This window comes from Haemaphysalis longicornis, unplaced genomic scaffold, assembly GCF_048455015.1.
Source record: "Haemaphysalis longicornis isolate Haplotype H1 unplaced genomic scaffold, Haemaphysalis longicornis Haplotype H1 scaffold_5, whole genome shotgun sequence".
Lineage (NCBI taxonomy): Eukaryota > Metazoa > Arthropoda > Arachnida > Ixodida > Ixodidae > Haemaphysalis > Haemaphysalis longicornis.
Window position 1 is genome coordinate 144,425,589 of NW_027526385.1, and position 22,889 is coordinate 144,448,477.

Here is a 22,889-nt window from a genome sequence, read left to right on the forward strand (position 1 = left end):
TATTTAAAAGGCATGTCCAATTTTGTCAGCTATGAAGGCGTCGCCTTCCCGAATTTCGCCATGATATCAGGAGTACCTCAAGGCTCGTCACTGGGCCCTCTTCTCTTTAATATTTTTTCAACTGCATCCAGCCTGTTATTAGCCACTCTTCGCTATCTCAGTAGGCCGATGATATGCTCTATCGCGCGGTTTTTTCACCGGAAGATCGCGTCCCGCTGCAAATTGACATCAACGCAGTTTTCGCATAGTGCGACAGAAACTATTTACGTTTAATCTCTTCAAAACAATTGTGATATCATATACTCGGAAGACTGCCCCGGCCATGTCGCCGTACTCTCTGCTTGTTGTTCCCGTACAACATCTAGCGCAAGGCGTATACGAGTGTCCCGCTGTTTTTCCAGTACGCGTTCTGTTCTAGCGCGAGGTGTACCTATGGCCGATGTGGGAGTGGGTAACCGTTCATTGGGCAAAAGACATTGGGGTATACCGTGAGTTTCAAACAACTAAAAGATGTACTCACTGAGCACCAGTATACAAGAACCTCCACATACTTGAACCGGCTGTTTGCAGGCACCATCCGCTTGCATCGGATGCTGCTCTAAGCTTTTCCTATATCCGTGTTGAGATTGTAAAAGGACTTGTGTTTTTCTGCGTTTGCAGTGAGGGGAACAACAAACAAGCGTATTTGGCGTAAAGCTAATTTTCAGCTGTTCCGTGAGCCACCGGACCAACGACTGTCTCTGAACACTTGGCGTAATTACTCAGGCCACCAGTGCTATTAACCCACAAATCACGTTTTGTGTCCCTCTACCGCACCCTAATTTTGAACATTCTCGACTTTACCAGTGCACTGTGGAATTATTTAATTAAGCCATTCGTCATCCCTTCGACTAGAAAAGCTTCTTAAGTGCTTCACTGGAACCATAATTTATCTTCACTCACCAATGAGAAACTCTCGGCTAGGTGGGGTTCTGAAGCTCCTGAATATTGATGAGCTATGTATTTAGCACTCCGGGCACGACCTGGTTTTTCTTTATAACTGCATTTTCTCTAAGTTTTAGTGCCCTACCCTTGTTATCTCGGTTCAATTGTGAGTGCCAAGTACACTACAGCTGCCGCATGGTTGCTTTCATGTTGACAGAACACTAAAGCCTGGCACCAGCTTGCCGATGCCAACATTCATTTCACAGTCTGTTTTTATCTTCCCTTGACGTTTTTCGCTATGACGTGGTTTCGTTTAAACGCTCCTTCAAAAGTTGACATTTTGAATTCATATGTTCTGGAGAGGTCGCACATGAACTTCTCCGTTTGCTCTCTCTTGTGTCGGCGTCAAAAGCACCGTCTTTCTTAGGCTTGTATATTTTGATTAGTGAACCTTCTACACACGCCCTCTGAGCTCTTGTTGTTCAGAAAATGTTTTTGTTTGTTTGATTACTCTCCTCCTTTAATTATATCTACACATTTATTTTTACCCGTTTTCATATATTTTCCTTCCTATATGTTTTCTTTTGTATGCCCTAATATTATGGAGCTAGTGCCTCATCCGAGAAGGCTCTTGCGCTGTTGGCGAGCACTTCAAAAAGGCAACAAACAAACAAACAAACAAACAAACAAACAAACAAACAAACAAACAAACAAACAAACAAACAAACAAACAAACAAACAAACAAACAAATAAATAAATAAATAAATTGTAACCAAATTTTAAATAACTTAATGGCTGTTTGGTCGGTGTAGAAGACCATTATTAGTTCTTCAACCGACCATGGCCGTATTAGAAAGAACTGAAGGAGTTTAATCGGTTTGCACTCCCACGAGGGCTTCGAAAGATGTCGAAGGATCCTTTCGAATGCTGGTGCAACCTAATCTTTACAGGGAATGCGAGGGAGGTTGTTCCTATGGTGCACGCTGCCTTATCATGTATCATGGCGTCTGATGCCCGTTAAGTGGTTTTCTATATTGAATAATTACAGAGCCCTGAGCTGCACCCCTGGATAAGCTGACGCATGTCCTTTACGTCTTGCGCGAGAACTGCTTGGCCCTCCCTGGGGTTTTTTGTTTACGGCAATAAATTTTGTGACCAACCTGAGGCTGACAGCTTCCCTGTAAACCGTTATTTGAAAACGACGGCGCGATGGCCCCTTTTCAATTTTCGTGACAGCACTTGGAGAGATTTTTCGCATCAATCACCATTCATTAAGCCCCCTTGGGGCACACATCAAGTGCGGGAGCCGACTAGTGAGGGGTCATCATTTTTCCTGTCGTTCGAAAATAGCGAAGAACAATAGGGTTGGCACACCGTTTAGAACAGCCATTTTTCATTAGTTCTGTTTATTATTGTGGGATATTTATTTTTTGGGGACCTAACTTAAGAACTCCGCACATTGGAAAGAGGTTTTTGTGACTGAGATAAATGGCGTCTGAGAACCCTGCTCATAGGAAAGCAGATAATTCAGGTTCCGGTGATCTTTAAAAATGGAAGGCGACGGGGATCGCCACGTGAAGATAGCAGGAACGCCCATTTTGAAAAACAACGATCTGATACCAAGGGCCGGACTCGTGATGCAGGCATCTAGGACAGTTACATCCAAGGTAAAATTATATACTGACTTACTTTTTTACTAATATCTGTTATTACTCTAATGTAGTTAGGCAGATGTTCGATGTAGGGGATGCTTTTGTATAAAAATTGCAGTCCTACCAAAAACACATTCAGCGTACCGTCCATTTTTGCAAACTGCCAAGCACTGTACAAATATTTTGCAGAAAGACTGTTTTAGGATTTTTTGAGAAGTTACCCAATAACACCCGACCTCCACGCTAAACGCGCTTGTCCAGATGAGTGGAATTAACTTTAGCTATGCGTTTAATCGAAAAGGTGTAAGCCATAGTTGTATTCAATACACACGAATAAAGAAGAGGAATAAGAAACTCGAAGTTCTGTTTTAATCTGCCGGCACTAAGAAAATTCTCAGTGCTCTGAGAAAGCATTTCAAATCCTCGTGTTAGAAATAAAGCTCGATGTGGCTGTCAACATATTAATACCAAGTATAAGAAAAGTCTCAATGTTCAAGTACACACCATTGTTTTGAGTTAAAAGAAATTCGCAAGGCAAGCCTAAAAATTGGCACCAGGCTTGTTCTACCAGTTTTTAAGGAGTGCCAGATAAATAAAGAAGTCCACACTCAATATTAAACTTTGTTGTGTTCAGTACTCTTCGCCCAAATATAATTACAATTTATCTAAAATAGAGCTGACGTGCGAAACTTGCACATTCGGCGCACACCCTACAGGTGGAAGACGTTGACTCCTAAACACTGTTGTTTTGTTTTATTTAATAGAATCAGCTTGTACTTCACCCCCACTGTCTTGTAACATGGTGGGTCTGTACAATTTGCTGTGCTAGGGCGAGGAGCTGCGCAGACATGGGGGTCGTTACTCAACAGATCTTGCGGGTTATCTAGTGTCAACAATATTTACGGTAGTTCACAATCTTGACGATGTGTGGATTACGAAAACACGGGAGTTCTTTGCCCGACATGAAGTACTGCGGCATACACCGTTTCCAATTTTGCGGCTTTTGCTGCAGTTTTCTGGTGCTGTTGCTCTGCACATACCCTCGTTCGTACCAACCGTACATGCGAGACAACGTTTAGCTAAATGTACAGTAGAATCTCGAGAAACTAAAATCGCTTAAACTGAAGACCCGCTTAAACGGAATAATAGTCTGTAATTTGGTTGGATTTGTATTCAGATAACGTAAGAAACTCTGGGTAATAGGAACTAAAATTTGCGGGCCACCATGTAAACGGAACCAGAACTGGAACTTCTCGTGGAAACCATTGGCATGAGAAGCAGCTTTTTTGCGGTTCCGGCTGTTTCATTTTATTGTTCGGAAACCAACGCACGTTCTACAAGTACTTTTTACGGAGGACCTCCGCACGACTAACCCCCCAAACTGCTCTTATTTCAGTGAAGCCTGTGTACTAAGGTGAACTTTGCTGCTCCGCCTCCGCCATGGTAAAAAAGCGCACTAAAACGAGGACACAAGAAAAAGGCGGTGACACGGGAACGAGCGCTCCGCCTCCCCTACGCCGACTCCTGTTTCACAAGTTTTTTTCAGGAATAGCGCAGTCGGCTAACAGCGGTAGCACTGTTATTCACCGTTGCACTTTTAGGTGACTAAGTAAATGAGTGTGAGAGGGAAAAAGGTTCCCAGACCGCACCACATATCTATCGCAGGGAAAGAAAAGGAACTGGAGGGGACAGAAATATCGTTTGAGGTAGTGGTGGAAAGGTGGTTGGGGCAGGGAAAGAATCGGGTAATGCGGAAGAGAAGATAGATCTACCATCAGTGACCACCGACCAAGAACGGGCAAAATTATCAGCAGGCTTTTTTTTTCAACAAAAATTTCATTGTTTCAAATGAAAAATCAGAAAACTCAACAAGTTTTAAAGAAAAATTAGCAACCCTAAACGTTAAAAACACTTTGTTATAAAAATTCATCGTCACTGTCAACTTGGATCCTTAGTAGACGTCTTGTCTTGTTTGCACTTGTACTTGACCTTTACTTAATTCTTTGGTCTTAGCTTGTTGACCTTTTTCTTTCTGATTTGTTCGTGACCTCTCTTGACTTCGGATATTGATATGTTACGCCTGATGGTTTGTAATTATGTGTGGTTGTGGGTGTTCTGCTTGGTTTTCTTGTGTTCTTATCGTGTAGGAAGGGAATGACTGGATATGTGGGCGGAGGAAGCCTCACCAACAGGGCGTTTCTGCTTCCTCCCCGTATCATATCCCATCTTTTATATTGTCGTGATTGATCATGTTGGTGTTCTGTTGTGTTTGGTTTATTCTTATGCTTGTAGAATCAATTCGTTATTTTGAAACCATCTCTTCTAAAATTAATCTTGTTTCGTCTTTGTTAATTATTTCCGGTTTTCTGTTCTGTAAGTGCTGTCCTAATTTCTAAAGATTCTTTTTCTTTCACTTATTAAAAGTGCGCATTCTGCTAGGCAACGATCAAAGTTCTCTATATCCTTGCTACGCGTGTATGTATATTCTGAATCTTGAAAAATATAACCAGAATCTAACATGCCTTGTCAGGGCTTGGGAAGAGTAAAAGTTTGTAGGAAAGTCATCGGAATAAGATTTACGTTCCTAATCCAGCAATGAGGAAAACTTGTTTTGCCATCTTTATGTCACACCTTATTCCCCTACTGGTTTAACTTTGTATATAACTGTTTCGAAATTAATGATTTTGTTATTTGAAGAAAAGTTGGTTCTCCGTTTTTTGCGGATTCTTTCGCCAATTCATCTGCAAAGTTATTGCCTATTAAGGAGCTGTGTGCTTTTACATAACTGAGTTTTATACTTACTCCTGCATTCTCTCTAAGGACTAGTTTTATTTCGTTAGTTATTGGATTTGTGTTAGGTGGATTTTTTATATAGTCCAGGGTTCGACGGAAGTCCGTCTGGTCAGGTGGTAAGTTCATAATAGACGTCGTCACCAAGATTCGTCGATTCGTGTCGCTAACGACGTCAGATACCATCAACCGGACAGAGGGCAATATGCCCGGTATCTACGCACGATCATTACGACGCATCTTGACAGCATGAAAACCGCGACGACGTCTTGCCCAGCCTCATTGTGAACAAGGATCCCGTAGGGGATCCGAAACGTCAATTTTATTGTTTTGACTTGGTCAGTGACCGCAATTTTATTATGGATTTTTTATACTTGGAGTACCGAACAACTATCGGTAAATAGTTGGTTATTGTTTACTTTGGCTGTTATTATAAATTCTATTGCCGTTTAATGGCTATTGGTTCAGCTTCGTAGTAGGAACTCTATTCTGGTAGCTTTTTGCGTCTTTGAACCATCCGTTTGTATACGGTAGTCTACTATTTCTTCTGTGGGAGTGATTATATTACCGCTTTTATTCGGTGGGTGATCTGCCCAGAGATCGTATTTATTATGATTTGATCACTTGTGTATAGCTTGTCGTCACATGAAAAGGTTTTGCCCTCTTTGAGTACTCTATATTGTTCATTTTCTTTTTAAATTGGTAAATACAATGGCGGAATTTTCGCCGTAATGTTTAGGGACCGTTTTGATGTTGTTTTGAAATCTTTCGTTATCATTAGTACCGGTAATCATTGGATCGCCTGTAGTTTCCTTAAAATAGTTACCTTCCGAGTGTACCACACTGGTGCTGCGTAGGTAAGCATTGTTTCAATGCCTCTCTCATACATAACTCGCTCTAATTCTCTTTTTTAACTGTTGTCGTCGTTTATCGTCCTGTTCAGGTTGTATATTATCTTAGATTTTTTTCTTTAGGATATTTTAGATGAGGTAAAAATGTGAACTTATTATCTATTATAACACCGAGTAACTTAATTTCATTCACTGTTCTTATTTTGCTTGAACCTATTTGAAGTATAGGTGGATGGTTTCCATACTGTTTTCCTATTATCATTGCTTGTGATTTGTCATTATTTATTCTTATTCCTTTGCTTAGAGCCCATTCATTAGTTACGTTTAATACTCTGTTAGTTTTTTCTTCTGCATCTTTTCTTGATTTAAACTGAACGATGATTAGTATATCACCTGCGAAAGTTGGATGTGGGTATCAAATGGGAGTTCTTTATCTAGTAAGTCAGGTATGCTGATATTCCAGTAAAGTGGGTTTAGTGGTAAGCATTGTGGCGAGCCCACCTCTAAAGGCCTAATAACCCTAATATTGTCAGTTTCGTAGACAATCTTCCTCCTTGTTGGTACCCTATGTGTTAGTTTCATAAAATTAGTGCAACATTTGTATTCTTATAGTTTTTTTTTGTAAATTTAACTGGGTTAATAGAGTTGAATGTGTTCTAATGTCCAGACATGATTTGGGTGTTGGTGTTGTCTAGTTTTGCTCTTGTAGCCATCTTTTTTATTTCTTGTAAAGGTTGTATTGTCGATGTATTATGAGTAAAGCCAAGTTGAATGCGTTCCTAATGTCCAAAGGCACGATTAGGGTGTTGGTGTTGTCTAGTTTTGCTCTTGTAGCCCTCTTTTTTATTTCTTATAAAACTTGTGTGGTTTATGTATTAGGAGTGAAGCCATACTGATATTTATTAACGAGATTATTTTTATAGATGTGATGATATAGTCGATCCTTAACTAACTTCTCCAGAACTTTGCCTAGGATGAAATAATAGCTATTGGGCGAAATTTACTTTCTTCGCATGTCTCGTCTGGTCTTGTATTGGGGATAAGTATTACCCTTGATTTCTTCAATCTTTCTGGTTAGTAACCGCTCCTAAAGCAGGCGTTAAATAAATTCAAAAGGAACTGTTTGTGTTTCCTGAAGATTGCCTGGATAACAGTGGTTTTAAGCTTGTCCGGTCCTGGTGTTACATCTTTCCTAACGTTATCCACAACAAATGTTACTTCTAATTCGTTAAATGGGGTGTCGTTACTTCCAGGATGTTCTCCCTCCCCTCGACATTCCGTTTGAATACTACTGGTATTCTTATCCCTAGTTCGTTTCAGCATCTGGTGCTCCTGGACTAGTCGTGTTTGTTCTGGGTAGTTTCCCTAGTAATTATTCTATTGTCTCTTGGAGAGTTTTTGTTATCTCTCCCTCTTCTTTTACTGTGCTCCTAAATGTTACATTAGTGTTTACTGATTTTGTGCTACTTTGTATGCCAAGTTGAAACAGAACGGATGAGCATCACTTGCTCGGAAGCACGGCGCGCACATCAGTGCGAACGGGTACAAAAACAGCAAAAAGCGAATACGCCGACCGCACAACCACCGCCGCTTCTGTCTCCAGTACTACCTTGTCAATAGATGCGAATGTTTCCCGGATAAAGAAAAATGTGCCCACTTTGAACGCCAGTGTGACACAATAATTTATGTTAAGCTGGAATGCTGTCCATAGCTACATTTTGTCCAGACGTCTTCCAGGCAGACCTAAACGCACATCATTCATTGACATTTTATGCGTGCATTGGAGGGGCGGTAGTAGAGGGGTATCTGGTGCCCAACTGCGACATCCCTTCTTTCAACTGGTGTCGAGAGGTGGCGGTTGGTCCGTTGCAAAGACGGTAGGGTGCTAGTACACGGTAGGAACACGGACAACCCCATGCTTGTCCGCAGGATAAAGCTCGGGTCCCTGAAGTTTTAACACGCTATAGGGGCCCGATCATGGGACAGGAGGCGCTGCTGGCGCCGTTCAACAGCGCCACCGGCAGAACAAAATCCCAAAAATGGTCGGGACATGCCCTTGCGTGTACGTGTGAAGAACACGGGTTTCCGTGTTGTTTAAAAGTACAACCGCTCATTACCGTGGTAATCTTAGTCATATGACACGCACATTCTTTTTGCCAGAAATTAGGTCTGATTAACGTGCGTAAATTTCAACTAATTACCTAGTTTAGCCTAATTATTTAGTAATTAGTCATTGGTTTGGTTAAAAGTCAAACTAATGCCACAAGAGCTTCGGAGGTATCAATTTAAAGGTCTCGATGGCGGGATTCACGTAGATCAAATTAAAAATTGCTTTCTGGTTATAGTAATGAGATAGTCACGTGAGACATAGATTCGATTCGCAGTAACAGTGATGCGAGCTTATCAAAAAAATGCCTCGATGAGCGGAGCAACATGGGCAAATTAAAAATTCCTTCCTCGTTATAGTCATGAGAGAGTCACGTGAGTCATAATTGGGGTAAATGTCGAAGCGATATCACAAGGGCTTGTGAGGTATCAAATTAAGGTCGCGATGAGGGGAATAATGTGGGACAAATTAAAAATTGCTTCCTGATAATAGTCATGAGATGGTTACGTCAGCCGTAGATTGGGTTATAATTAAAAGTGATGCCACAAGGGCTTGTGAGGTATCACATTAAAGGTGTCGATACAGGAATCACGTGGGGCAAATTACAAATCGCCTCATTCTCATAGTCATGAGATAGTAACATGTGTCATAGATTGAATAAAAACCAAATGAATGCCACTAGGGCGTGTTGTGCATCAGAATAAATATCTTGATAGGGGAGTCCCGAGGGAGAAAAAATAAAAATTGCTTCCTGGTTATGGTCATGGGAAGGTTATGTGGTTCAATGATTGGGTTTAAAGTCAAAATGATGCCAGCAGGGCTTGGGAGGTATCACGTTAGACGTCTTGATGAGGGGAATCACCTTGTATAAATAAAATCGCTTCCTGGGTATAGTCATGAGGTAGTCACGAGAGTAATTAATTCAGTTAGATGTGAAATTGACACGAGTAGGGCTTGTGATGCATCAATTTAAAGGTCTCAACAAGGGGAATCAATGGGGAGAAAAAATGAATATTGCGGGTGGGTATAGTAATGGCATAGTAACGCGAGTCATACATTGAGTAAAAGTCAAATTGATGCCACTAGGGATTGTCAGGTAGAAAATAAAAGTCTCGATGAGGAAAGCCACGTGGGACAAAAAAAAAATTGCTTCCTGATAGTAGTCATGAGATAGTCATGTTAGTCATAGATTGGGTTAAACGTCAACTTGATGCCACTAAGGCTTGTGAGGTATCAAATGAAAGGTCTCGATGAGCGGAATCACGTGGTACAATTTAACAATTGCTTCTTAGTTAATGTCATGAGATAGTACGTGATTCTAAAAATAAAATAAAAGTCAAAGTGACGCCACTGGGCTTGTGAGGTATCAAATTAAATGTATCGATGAGGGGAGCCACGTGGAAAAAATTAAACATTGCTTCCTAGTTATAGTCATGAGATAGTCACGTGAGTGGTAGATATGGTTGAAAGTCCAAATGATGCAACTAGGTCTTGTGAGGAATCGAATTAAAGGTCTAGATTGTGGGAATCCCATGGGACAAATTCAAAACCGCTTCCTACTTATAGCCACGAGATAATCAAGTGAGTGATTTGGTTGAAAGACAAAGTGATGCAACTAGGACTTGTGAGGTATCAAATAAAGGTATCGATTGGGGGAATCACGTAGCACAACTTAAAAATCGCTTCATAGTTTTAGTAATCAAAAAGTCATGTGAGTGATAGATTAAAAGTCATTGCGCTGCCAATAGGGCTTGTGAGCTATCAAATTAAGGTCTCCATAAGGGGAGTCACGTGGGGCAAATTAAAAATTGCTTGCTTGGTATAGTCATGAGATGGTTACGTGAGTCAAAGATTGGGTGCCTTTCTCAAAATTTCTAAAGCACTCAAAGTTAATAAAATAACTATTTCGAATCGGTACATATGTGAGTCGCTAAACTCACATGCCGCATTGTTTCGGTGTGTGCGCTTGCGTCGCACGGTGGCTAGCCCCGAGCTAGCACACAAGGATGGCTTGGTTCCGCTGTGTTACCCTTCCAAAGACGCTCCTTTCTGTTTTCCTTCCGCCTCTGCAGGGCCGGGCTGCAGCCGTGGCGGCCGCCACTCTAGCCTGGCGGTGCCCGACGCTGCTCCGTTCGGGACTCCACCCCGAAGAATTCCAGGTAACAGCTGGCAGATTATCTGATTTCACACGTTGTATAGCCACGTGTGCGAATTCAAGAGACGCAGCTTGGGCAACTGTTGTAATTGTCGTTTAGAGCTTTGCTTCCCAAACACCTTCACAGCGTGGATTGAAGCCAATTTTTTTAGTTCTTTATGCGTCGCACCGAACAGGTTAACTCTAGTTGTTCTGCTACTGGGCCGATTATCCTGTTGCATGTATTGCGTTTTTATAACAATAGATGGGACCTAACCACAATACAGGAACCCAAATGAATTTAGATGACGTTCCTGCGACGACTATACACTTACATATCGTTTCTGTAAGGAAGAAAGGCTCTTATAAAATGTATTAAATTGTCCATTCCTCCTTCATCGGGTAAGTGCAGTTTGCGCGTTCATTGTTTTCGTTCGACACTACTCTTCAATACACAGAAATAAGGCAGCTGGTCTGTGCCCGCTAAGCGTCTTTGGCCGTGTGTGGCCGGCTGCGACACACCAGCTCCGATGCGAATTCTGCCCAATATTTCTTTGCGAGAATTACTCTGCGAAATGTAATTGGAAAGTAAGCACTGTGTGTTACCCCAAAAGCTGAAATTACCTCACAGGGTCATCTCCGACTGTGTGAATGGTTACGTGCACTGATTTTAAATATTACCGGTGTGAAACATAAACCTCACCATTCGGTGATTCCAGAAAACGTTTGGCGAGATTTCATTATTGGTTGTGGGTAACGGCTGTTCGTTTAACCATGCAGGTCACGCAATGGCACTCGTCGTCTGTAGGCAATAATAAAAAGGTACATGTAATTATCGAATTTCAAGCAACTTCTCATCATTATAATTATAGAAGAGAAATCTACCTGGAATACATAAACGAGAATGAAGGTCACACGCGTTAGACTGCTCAATGAGCCCAAGCGTAAGGCCGCATATTAAGTAGGCGGGCATGTGGCCCGGGGAGAAGGATCGACGAAAAGTAACGCCATTGAATGAGATCGAGACAAAAACATATATTCTCATGCGGGCACACGAACACTCGAAAAATAGACTATGTATCTAAATGGCAACAAGCTGAAGCATGTGTGAAATGCCAAGAGGAAAATAGTCGAGTCCGATTAACGAGCTCAAAGCGGGGAAAACAAACGACGCGCTGACGTCACGGTCCGCTCTATGCTGCGACAGGGTGACGTCGATGAAGCCTGTTGGTGCCCCATCGTTGGAGTGTGTTAAAAACTGTCCGCGAACCCTGTGGATGGACCGGGAACGTGGTGGGACGCTTTCTCTGTGGCGCCGGTTTTGACGGGATTGCTGCGATGGCCGCCGTTTGCACGAACCACTCGCAGGAACCTGCCTGGTCGGTTTAGGCTTGGGCCCCAAACAGTGGCCCGGAACGCACCCCGGGAACAGGCCAACGGGGACAGGCACCCGGGTCACAACGGCGGGTCCTCCGAGACAGTTCCCGCGACGGCTCACGGTGCTCGTAGCGAGCACGCCCTTGTTTCGATTCAAAACCGCCTCCCGAGCAAAATATTTGCCCCCGTTCCTGCCGCGCTGCCAGGTCACCAGCTGCGTCACCCAACTCCCCTCTGGTTCTTCTCGCCCTGCGTTCCGGTGGTCTTCCTCTTTCTCCTCTTCCACCGCTAGTTCACCTCACTCCTCTGCTACCGTGTTTTTGCGGCCCGGGATGTCAGTCATCACATCAAGGTAAATTGCGAAAATTTGCGCACTACCAGTGACATTGTTAAAAAGTAGAGCACGATTACGACAAGGACCATAGCAAGACGACAAACACAAGCGCCTGTGTTACTCGTCTTGCTATGGTCCTTGTCGTAGCCGCGCTCTAGTTTTGCCCAAATATGCACTAACTTGCCCAACAGTGTGCTCCAGTGACATTGCCTGCAAATAAGAAGGGATTCGAGCTCAGGGGTACCAATGGTAACCGCATTGAAACGCGGTAACATGAGGCATCGCAAGTGATCCTAAAGCAGGGTATAAATGCTAATTTTTCATTATGACGCCTCTGGCCGACAGGATGTGGCCTTAACGAATGCAAGAATACAAATACCCAACACCATTCAATTTATTCTAATTAACGCTTTAGTTTGCTAAGCATGGACATGTTAGCTTTCACCATTTTCATAAATAATTTAAAATGCAATGCGCCATCGGAAAATCAATATTCGCTTTGTGACAATCACGTCTTTCCTGTTAACATCAAACCGGGTTTTTCATAATTTACCTAAAAGTGGTCTTATCAGTCAATGGTGTTGACGAAGTATTTTCGACTGTCTTTGTGCCATTTTAAATTTCCCAAACGGCGCGTTAAAATATACGTGTATTTGCTCGGCCTCCACAGATAATGACTATTGACCAGGTTATATACAACGTTATTTACGTAGTAACATTTATGTTTCCCTCTATTTTCGAACATATTTACACAGCTAACTGCAGGCAAGCAATGGGGCCAATGGGTCGCAAACATATTTTAAAATAACGTACCAGAACAGCCCTTTATATCTGGGCCGTACCATTGCTATCGTCTCGCGTTTGCGGGAACCACAACGCATTGACGTTGGGGAAATGCGAATCGATTTTACTGCACATCCATGCTGCCAGCTTCTTCAAACTCAGCCCAGAGTAGTAGTGGGGCGCCCTGTTGTTTTTTGCGAAAAAAAATAGGTTTGGGAAATAGTGTAGCGGAGAAGAGAAACAGTAGTTTGACGGATAGTACGCGTCAGTCTAATGTTCTTCCCACCACGACAAGTTATTGCCTATAATCTAGGTGCTGTGTCCAAAGAAAGATGCTGAAATGTCTCTGTATTCCTTTCTTGAAGTGAAGCCATGAAGATGTCAGGCCTCAGCTATTCCAAACTCAAAGGCTGCAATATTCGCTTTTAAAGGCGGAAACATTGTCGCCTGTCCTGTCGCATCTGTTAGCGAAAGATCGCCTTCAAGGTACACCGGAGGCAAATAGCAAGATTGTCTCCGACGAAAGTTCAACTGCCCCGAAGCCCTCTCTGTGTTCATTCGGGCGGCGACAGAAGCTTTATTTTCCAAAAAATAAGCAATTGTAAACGCATTTTTCTCGCACCATTTCATAACATTTCGAGTGACGTAAGCGGAGGTCAGAAGTGAGTGAAACAGTGGTGTGGTCTGTCGAAAAAACAAAAACCTACCCAGCGAACCATAGTGGCCGCAGGAGCCACAAGAAAGCAACTTGCCCGACTACACGTCCGTTACTTGCCACAACGCGTGAGTCAATCTTGGTGCCGCACGGAACGTGAGACGGGGTTAAACACTGTAAATGCGCCGAGCGGCCTTTTAAAAAGAACTATAAAAGACTAGCGGACAGCTAGCCATCCACAACTACAGCGGAAGCTGAGAAGGTTTCAATGGCGTACACTCTACTTAACTGTTCGGAGTCGAATCGTCGCTATTGATTATTTCAACATAGTGAGCACATCCACCCTCAGGCGCACGCCGTCGCATTCCATGGGGAAGAAAACGCGACCACAACACACACTCAGCTTCCGCCACCTGCCGGGATGCAAATTTTGTTTGGGCAGACTGCGATACTTGAGGTAGCAAGAAACGTGTTCTATCACACGCAAATTTACTGACGAAGAGCGTAGCCGTGGAAGGCTGTAGCGCTCCTTTCCGCCATGCTGTTAACTAGGAGATACGCAATCCCCCTAGCGTAAACGCAAAAAACGCAAAAACTATAGCGTACGCCAGCTCTTTGCGCACACCTGCGTACCTTGAAACACTTTATTAAAATTTACAACTTGACAGCTCGGGTTACGCTGCGGAGCCTTGGTATACGAAGAGTTGGAGGTCTCAGGCATGTAACTACGCTTAAACTGCAAAAACCATCTCAACTGCCAGCGGTACCCTTGTTGGCACTTTGCGAATGTTATCCCGCCTTGAATTATACCGGCACATTACTGATTGTTTATGACTTGTGAAAGCTAACGTGCAAAGAAATATTTTACGTGTTTTTTGGAAAGACCATGTGCCAACTTTTGTTCTGTTGTTTGTCGCGGGACGCCTGGCACATCCGCTCAGTCGCCGTTTCTTCATCTTGGCTCGGCGACTCATGGCTTCCTTTTTTTAGTATTTACAAAATTATTTTGAAAGCACCCTGCAACGACTGGCATATTCGGGTTCTGCAGATGCCAATATATCTATTTAAACCAAATTTGGTCATGTCTTTAGTGTTTCTTTCAGGGCAAAAAAACGGGACAAACATCATCTTTGCTGCCATCTAGCTCTTTAGTAAACGTTGCCCCAGAGATGGCAACGATAAAACGATGCAAAATAATAAATTTTTAAATAAAGGTCTACACGTCCGTAATCAAAACCCCGCCATTTTTATGTGCATCGAATTGGAGTCCAACAGGCGTTCTGGTTTACTGACATTTTGTATGAAGTGTTGGCCCAGCTGGCCGATCACATCTAACCGGTTGGTTGCGAATTCTCGTTTCCACAATGTCGTCTGGCTTGGACCAAAACCTAGTCTTTCTGACTAAGCTATTTTAAAATTTAGAGCTTACCTAGCTCCCGTGCAGTAAACGATGATAACTCCCAACCCCTTCGACCGCCGTTGGGGATTGGGGATTGATCACCATTTTCCCCATTTTCCAAATATGCTGGGTTGTTGTGCCCCTCCCTGCAAACGCAAGAAAAACACAAGCTCTTCTTTATCTCAAGACGAATATAGGAAAAGCTTAGAGCAGCATCCGATGCAAGTGAATGGTGCTGTAAACGCCCGGTTGAAGTTTATCGAGGTTCTTGTATATTGGTGCTCAGTGAGCACATCTCTTTGTTGTTTGAAACTCACGGTATACCCCAATGTCTTTTGCCCGATGAACGGATACCCACTCTTTCTTCGGCAATAGTCTAAAACTGTGACCGGAGCTGATCTCAATATGCCAGCGTGCTTTAATCGTCGGGGTGTTGAATTAGTGGTTGAATTAGACCTCGGAAAATGTAGGTTCCCTCGGTGCTGTTGCTGTATAATGAAATAACAAACAGTAATCTAGTCAGCGTTCGCTTAGTAGCCTCCGTCAGCGGATAAAGCTGAGATATTTTTCAGGCAGTATTAGTTCACAAACACAAGCATCTCCTTACCAATCAGCAGGTATACAGGACAAGCTAAATAGCCCTAGGCCCATAAAATATCATATCTATTTGTACCTATAGTATTGATTATCCACATTATTTGCAACGCTATGGTGGAACATTGAAAAATAAAAATGCTAGCTGAAACTGCTTACACACAAAGATAAATATTTCGTCGATTGAGCATGTTCGAGTATATCAAGGTCTCAAGTTGTCGCGCGGCATATACAGCAGTGTACACTAATGCATAAAACCTCCCTGTATTGCAGCTTTGTCCCCACAAAAACAATTAAACGTGTGGTTTGGAGTACTAACTTTCCATTGTGTTTCAAGTGAACGAATATAACAGTTACAATAGACGAACAAGCAGCTGCTAGCATTACTTAATTAAGAACTGAGCTCAAAATATTTTGATGCAAGACATGCAGCTGTAGCATAAAATAACCACGCCATACCAGAACTCAAGCCACTTGTATAGTAGAATTACGGCTTTGGATTTCTCTTTTACGAGTATTCGTCGGCAAGATTGTTTAAAAATTGGAACAAACTTTCTCTCAGTGCAAACACCTGCACTAAAGTAAGTTATCCCAGAAGGAACACTGCGAAGCCGCCTAATAGGTACGTGTAAATTACCGGCCAGCAAAACAGTCTTACTTCTGGCCGTAAAGAAGAGTGAGACAAAAAACAGCCTAGAACAACTACCTCGGCACCTGACAAGCAAACTGCTCGCGACGCCCGTCATGCGATGTATTCATCACCCGTGCATTCTAAGATTTAAATGAATTCGTGTTCATGTTCTCGTAATTAGCTGGACATAATTTTGATCAGTTTAATGATGTAGTGTGTGAGTAGTATATCGTAGCTGAATAGTGTTTTTTAAAGCTTTACTGGGTGTCCGCTTCTATAGGGCACGATGGCTACTGTTTTGCAGAGGTAAAGCGGGAATCGAGTAATCATATAAGTGATGGAAACCCGTAAAAGGCTCCAATAAACTTTTAAACGACACTTTACGACACACACATAGTGATGCTCTTACGGGAGTTGCCCATAAAGAGTTGTCACGAAAACGTAAGCAGTAATATTTTTAAATTGGTGTAGTGTCCAGTAAAGAGACCTTTATGCCGTTTTAAACATGTCAACCCTCAGCCTGCGGTATTGTGTTAGCGGATTGCAAAAAAATTGTTACGTATCAAGTAGAGGCTCGGCATACTAGTTATCCGTACGGTTAAAAATACCAACGAACTGTTCAAGCTCAGAGGAAGGGCTCTGTCAGAAGACGAGTCATCCAAAAAATGAACGTGTACACATTTACAGTGGTTCTGCTGCTACTACTGCTGCTGCTGATGCTGATACCACAAGCAATTATAATAAATATACTTAACCGCCATCCGTCGAGTTTTTGTTGTTAGGCGACGCACCCTGTGTGAGGTGCCCTTCGTCCGGGATGCGATAGATCGGGCTCGCTATCCTTGCCCTCTCTCCCAGCTTGGCTGATCTGAGAGGTCGTAGCTATTCAGAAGCTCCATCCCGTGACCACAGGTATGAAAGGGGGTATGAGTGACGATTAAGAATTTCTGGCATTCTCCTGTCATGTGGTGCAGGATGCCTGCTTGGGGTCCTGAATTAGCACGATATAAGATATAGCCGGACAAATGGGATACAGAAGGGTGCTATGTGCGTAGGAATTAGTTTGCCGTGGCCTGTAGACGGTGGCATATTCCTTATAAAATTGCGTGTAGAGGAAGAAATTTATACTGCCTTCGTTCCTGTAGTTGAGGGGTATTTCTGCGTATGTTTGATGTGGGGCGGCCGACAAGGGTAACTCACATCTCCCTTCCATTGTAGGAACCATCATGGTGTGAATGAGCGCGGGCAGTATCGTGTGCGACCCCAAAACGTCTGATGGATTTGTTAGCGGGATACCAAAATATTTGAAGCGGGGTCGCATTGGAGTATTTTCAAGGCGAGCAGTGATATGCATCCATTGAGGTAAATTGTTCAGGCAGGGGGGTCGTAATAATAATATTAATATTAAAAATAATTTAATAATAGGAATAATAATAATATTATTATTATTACGACCCCCCTGCCTTAACAATTTACGTCAATGGATGCATATCACTGCTCGCCTTGAAAATACTACAATGCGACCCCGCTTCAAATATTTCGGTATCCCGCCAACAAATACATTAGGCGTTTTGGGGGGTCGTAAGAAATGCTGGTAAGAAGTTATTTTATGGTTGTGGGAACGAAATGAACGGCAAGATCTTAGGCTGTTTTGAAGGAGTTGGTGTACCGAGTTACTGCAGTTATATTATACTCCTTTGGTATTGAGGACGCTGGCAGCATGTCTATATTCGTGATTGAATGGCGAAGCGTCTGGATATCTGGTGCATTCGTGGTTGTGAGGTGTTCGCAAATCTTGTGGGCGCTTGGTGCTCGGCGTGCTTTGTTCCGTGAAAAAAGAACAACTGGAATTTTCTGTCGTGTGCTGAGGCGGATGCACGTTTTCTGCTCCAGGTTAGGTGCTTATGGAGTGTCGTAGTCTCCGGTGCGTTGCTTTACCCGCGGTCGTTATTTTAGTCATCGTAGCTTGAACATGTTTTTTCCGTATTCGGTTTTCCGCCAGTATTGTGCACGACATGTGGCATAAGTTTTGTCGTTTGCTTTCCCGGGGTGGGCCCAGGGCAGTTTCGTATACTTGAAGATCATTGACGAGTTAAAAATTTGCAGATGCTTTTACCGCTAAGTATGAAGCATCCTACACTACAGGGCTGATGAGAATGGCTTAGACAGTGCGGATTGAGTCGACTACTTGAACGTCGGAACGACGGTGAGAGTTGTGAAGCATAATGTGCGTGAATTACGCCAAGGTGTGCAGTAGGGTAGGACCGTTTGGGTACCTGAGCCATTATTTGGAATGATTAGTCCTAATAAGGAGAGGTAAGGGACGGTTGGGTTTAAACATAATTTCTTTTAGATAATTATTGCAGGCATGGCAAAAGCAGCACCCTGCTTCAAAGCGACGATGCTAGTAACATTCAAGTTTTCTTCCATTTAATGACAACATTACGCAATATTACAAAATTTGGCACGCTCGCGCAGTGCTGATAATCTTCTGTGCTGAGCAGGGTAGCTGATATAGCGTTCCCACTATTCGAGAATTTACACAGTGTTCTTTCGTCGGTGGGCATACCAGCGCCGTAGGGCGCCCATTTGGAAGGACCAAGCGGCTATCGATGAGTTGCATTACTTGTCCGTACAATTCTCTTGCGGCGAGAGCCGCCATTGTAATTCGCCATGTTTCAAAATCGCTCTACAGAATTTTATTTTCACAGTTACGCTTCGTCTCTACGAATAGTCAGCGAAGGTTGTGGGCGTCTTATTGCTTCCTATATTCGCAATCTTTCCTTGTCGTTATTCCCAAAGCACAGATTGATCACCCCTCTCTTAATGAATGCGCCTAGACACCTTCTGGTACGTGAACGGAGTAATAGAAAAAACAATGAGCTGCCTACACAAACACGGGTGTCACCTCAGGTTCCTTGGATTCGTAATATAGGCCACCTTTTATTCAACAATTGGGTACCCCAATTTAAACACTCGGACAGCCAGAAAAGCTCAAGACGCATGTAGTGGAAGACGCGAGCTTATACCGTCGCGCGACACTTTGGTTTTTGCAATCGAGACGTAACGTCTCAGTGCACAAGAACTACTTTCACAGTTGCTATTATTCGCATCCAAAGTTGACGTAACGTCGCGTGGTCATTGCCTCCACTCAAGAAGAGAAGGCGTGTTGTCTTTCTTCGCGATTACAGTAGTTCTAAAAATGCGGCAAAATTCGTTCTCTGAATCATTCCAGAACGAGGCTAGTGTTCAGTATGAACTGTAGTGCACAAACGGATTAACGTGAATATTTGTAGCAATAGTTTGCATTCGTAGCAATATTCGCAGAAATAATTTCAAATAAAAATGACACCGAGATATAAGCTATTATTACAGAATTTGATCGAATACGTCCATTATAATAAAACATACCACCGCTGTACGTCGGATGAGAACGCAAAATGATTCTACACACAACATAATTACACACCAAAATTCGATACTATGCGTCGTTGCTTCATTGTAGAACATGTTTGAACACTACTGGCTCTATTCTCAATATTTCTATTTATTTATAGTAAAAGTGGAATCTGCATTGCCTTGTGTAGCGTTGAAAGTCTTGTGCATCGCTGGTAGCTGACTTTAAACTAAGGATGCATTACATTGCTAAACCCCCCAAGTAATTGTTAGGTAGGTTTGGCTTTATTTTAGGCACAATGAAGCCTCGCTTGCGTTTATGTGGCGTGATACAATTATTCGGAGACTGCGAGTTTCCATAAACCTTATCAGTCGCCGATAAATTTACCATCAAAATACGCGTGTTGCTATAAAACAATTCTTTCCTCTATATTTATTAAAGCTTTTTACCAAACCTTAGCCGTTTTGTTCTTGAAGTCAGTACGGCTCCATTTATTTCGGTATCGAAGCTTACTTTCTGTAGCAAAACTGTTTATGGGTAGGCTTCTGTCTATTGTTTCGTTTTCGGGAAGAAAACTCCAGGGGATCCCTGAATTTGAAGGACGAGTACGTCAAAATACGAGAATATACGGTAACACCATGTAACTTCAGACCTGAAGGGATATTTTAGTATATTTGCCATAGCCATAGCTTTCCAATATTCGGATATGCGTCATAGCAATACCGTACTCAAGAAGAGCAGGAGAAAACTTGAACAGTAAAATCGAACTGCTTAGTAGGATCAGACCTCAGTCCAGCAGAAGAGAGTAAGAGTAATTTTCGTCAATTCATAGAACGCCATCACGAGTAGATCAGGATTTCTTCTTTATGCCTGGAAGGGTTGGAAACAATAAAGTGCTGCTAGGAAATATTCATAGGTTTCAGTTCAACCGGTTTCAACGTGTAATACATGCACGTATACTATTTATTGCGTTCGTAAGCGAAAATATCAGGCCTTCATCACCGTAATCATGTAATAATTGCTCAGGTTGAGAAACAATTCGTTATGATAACCATGGTTACGATAGAAATACGCAGCGCTAAAGCCGCCTTCGGGTACTCTGGACAACGTTGTCTCGGGTACGATCTCGGTGCCGTAGCACAAACGTTCTCATTGTATGTGCATGTGAATCAACAAAGCAAGCTGCCAATATGCACCTTCTTGCATGCAGCTACAACGAAAGCCAATGTCTAAAGAAGAGAATGTATGCCACACAGCCTGAAAAAAATATCCACACAATCTTTGCGAGCTCCCGAACATCCACAAATCTCCTAATGAGACCCTTGTGACGGTGCAAAAAATGCCGTGGGCACAGAAAAAAGACATTCATTGGATACAAGTCAACAACAACAAAAAGAAATTAAGAAAGCCGCTTTATTTCCTGCTGTTCGATGCGTTCGTAGGACCGGCTGCTTGTTTAGTAGCATTTGACTGTTCAGTCTTCATAAAAGCATGTCAAAAATACTGTAGGCATGCCTACGCATTTCGAACACTTATCTATGGGCTCTGAGCGTGAAACTTCGAGAATAAGCTAGAAAGGACGAGTTATACAGGACATTCTGACAGGTCAATTTCTTTCACTGCTTAACTCTCAAGTAAATCGAACGATTGGCCTAATTCATCAAATATGATGATGATGATGCTTGGTGTTTAATGGCGCAAGGCCAACGAGGGCAAAGAGCGCAAGAAAAGAAGTTATATAATGAAGCGAAGTGATTACCACAAAAAGGTAGGTATAAAAACATGTAAACCGAACATAGTGAAATCTATTAAAGGTAATGGTGATGGCTGGTGTATAGAGCCAGATTTGATTATGCGTGATATGAGATAAGGTTTAAAACTTAACATCTGACAAATACTCAAACACACGTTTCAGGGAAACTATGACATTGTCACCAAGAAACAGCGATGGATGTAGGGGAATATGTTGTCTGTAGAGTTCTCTGAAGTGTTTGTGTCGTGTTGTGTGAAGTGCATTGCATGTTATTAGTATGTGCACTACGGATAGGGCCTCTCCGCACCTGCCACACTGGGGTCTAGGAGATCCCGTCAGCAGATACGAGTGCGTCGCATGGGTGTGCCCCATGCGCAGCCTACCCAAGGCGACTTCCGTGTGTCTGTTGTGTGAGTCAGTTGTGTACCGTCCCAAAAGTGGCTTTATTACGTGTAGTTTGTTGTCTGTCTGTTCGTCCAAGTGTGTTTGCCATGTTCTGCGCAGGTGTTGTTTTATGCGAGGCTTCAGGTCTGTGTAGGGTATCGTTGTAATGTCTACAGTGTTCCTGAGTGCAGCAGCACCGGCCCTCTCGTCTGCCAACTCGTTCCCACCGATCCCAGCGTGTCCTGGGACCCAGAAGAGGAGCAGCCGATGCTTCTCCGCATACACCGACATGATAGTGTTGAATACAAGATTAATTATGTGGTTTTTGGGGGGTTAATGCGATGATAATGCGCGAACAACACTCAAAGAATCTGTGCAGATGATAGAATTAGGAATTTGATTTTCAAGGATATGTCGTACAATCAGTAAAATTCTGTACGCTTCTGCTGAAAAAATTGTTGTGTGCACAATCATGGTTCTGGCTGCATTGAAATTTGGACCATGAGCAGCACACGACACCATAGTGGAAGTTTTAGAAGCGTCACTGTAGAATCAGCACGTGGGTATTTGAACTGCAAAGAAAGAAAGTGCTGCAGTATTGCAGCTCGCGGTACCCGATTTTTGTCAAGCTTTATAAAAGAAAGGTCACAGGACACAGGGCGAACTTGCCAAGGCGGTAAAATGTTTAAGGAGGATGATCTGCACACGTCTAAAAACGAAGCACTCAGATCTGAGGCTCGCTCTCTCGCTCGAAGTGAAAAAGGCGGAGTAACAGATGGGCGATTTACAAACAGCACAGATGTGGATGTATCGTTAAAAACAGGATAGAAAGGGTGGTTATTCTGAGATGAAATTTTAAAAGCATAAAGTAAGTCCATGTACGTTCGCTGGTTCTCAAGGCTCCACTTATTACGTTCAACATATAGACTCTCGACAGGGATAGTGCGAAAAGCACCCGACGCAAGCCGTAGCCCCAAGTGTACTACTGGGTCAAGCATACGCAATGCTCTTTTACTCGCCGACCCACATACCACACTGCCATAGTCCAAACAAGACCCAACCAAAGCAGTATAAAGCCGTAGTAGGAGTTCTTTGTCGGAACCATACGAATGGTGGGAGAGAA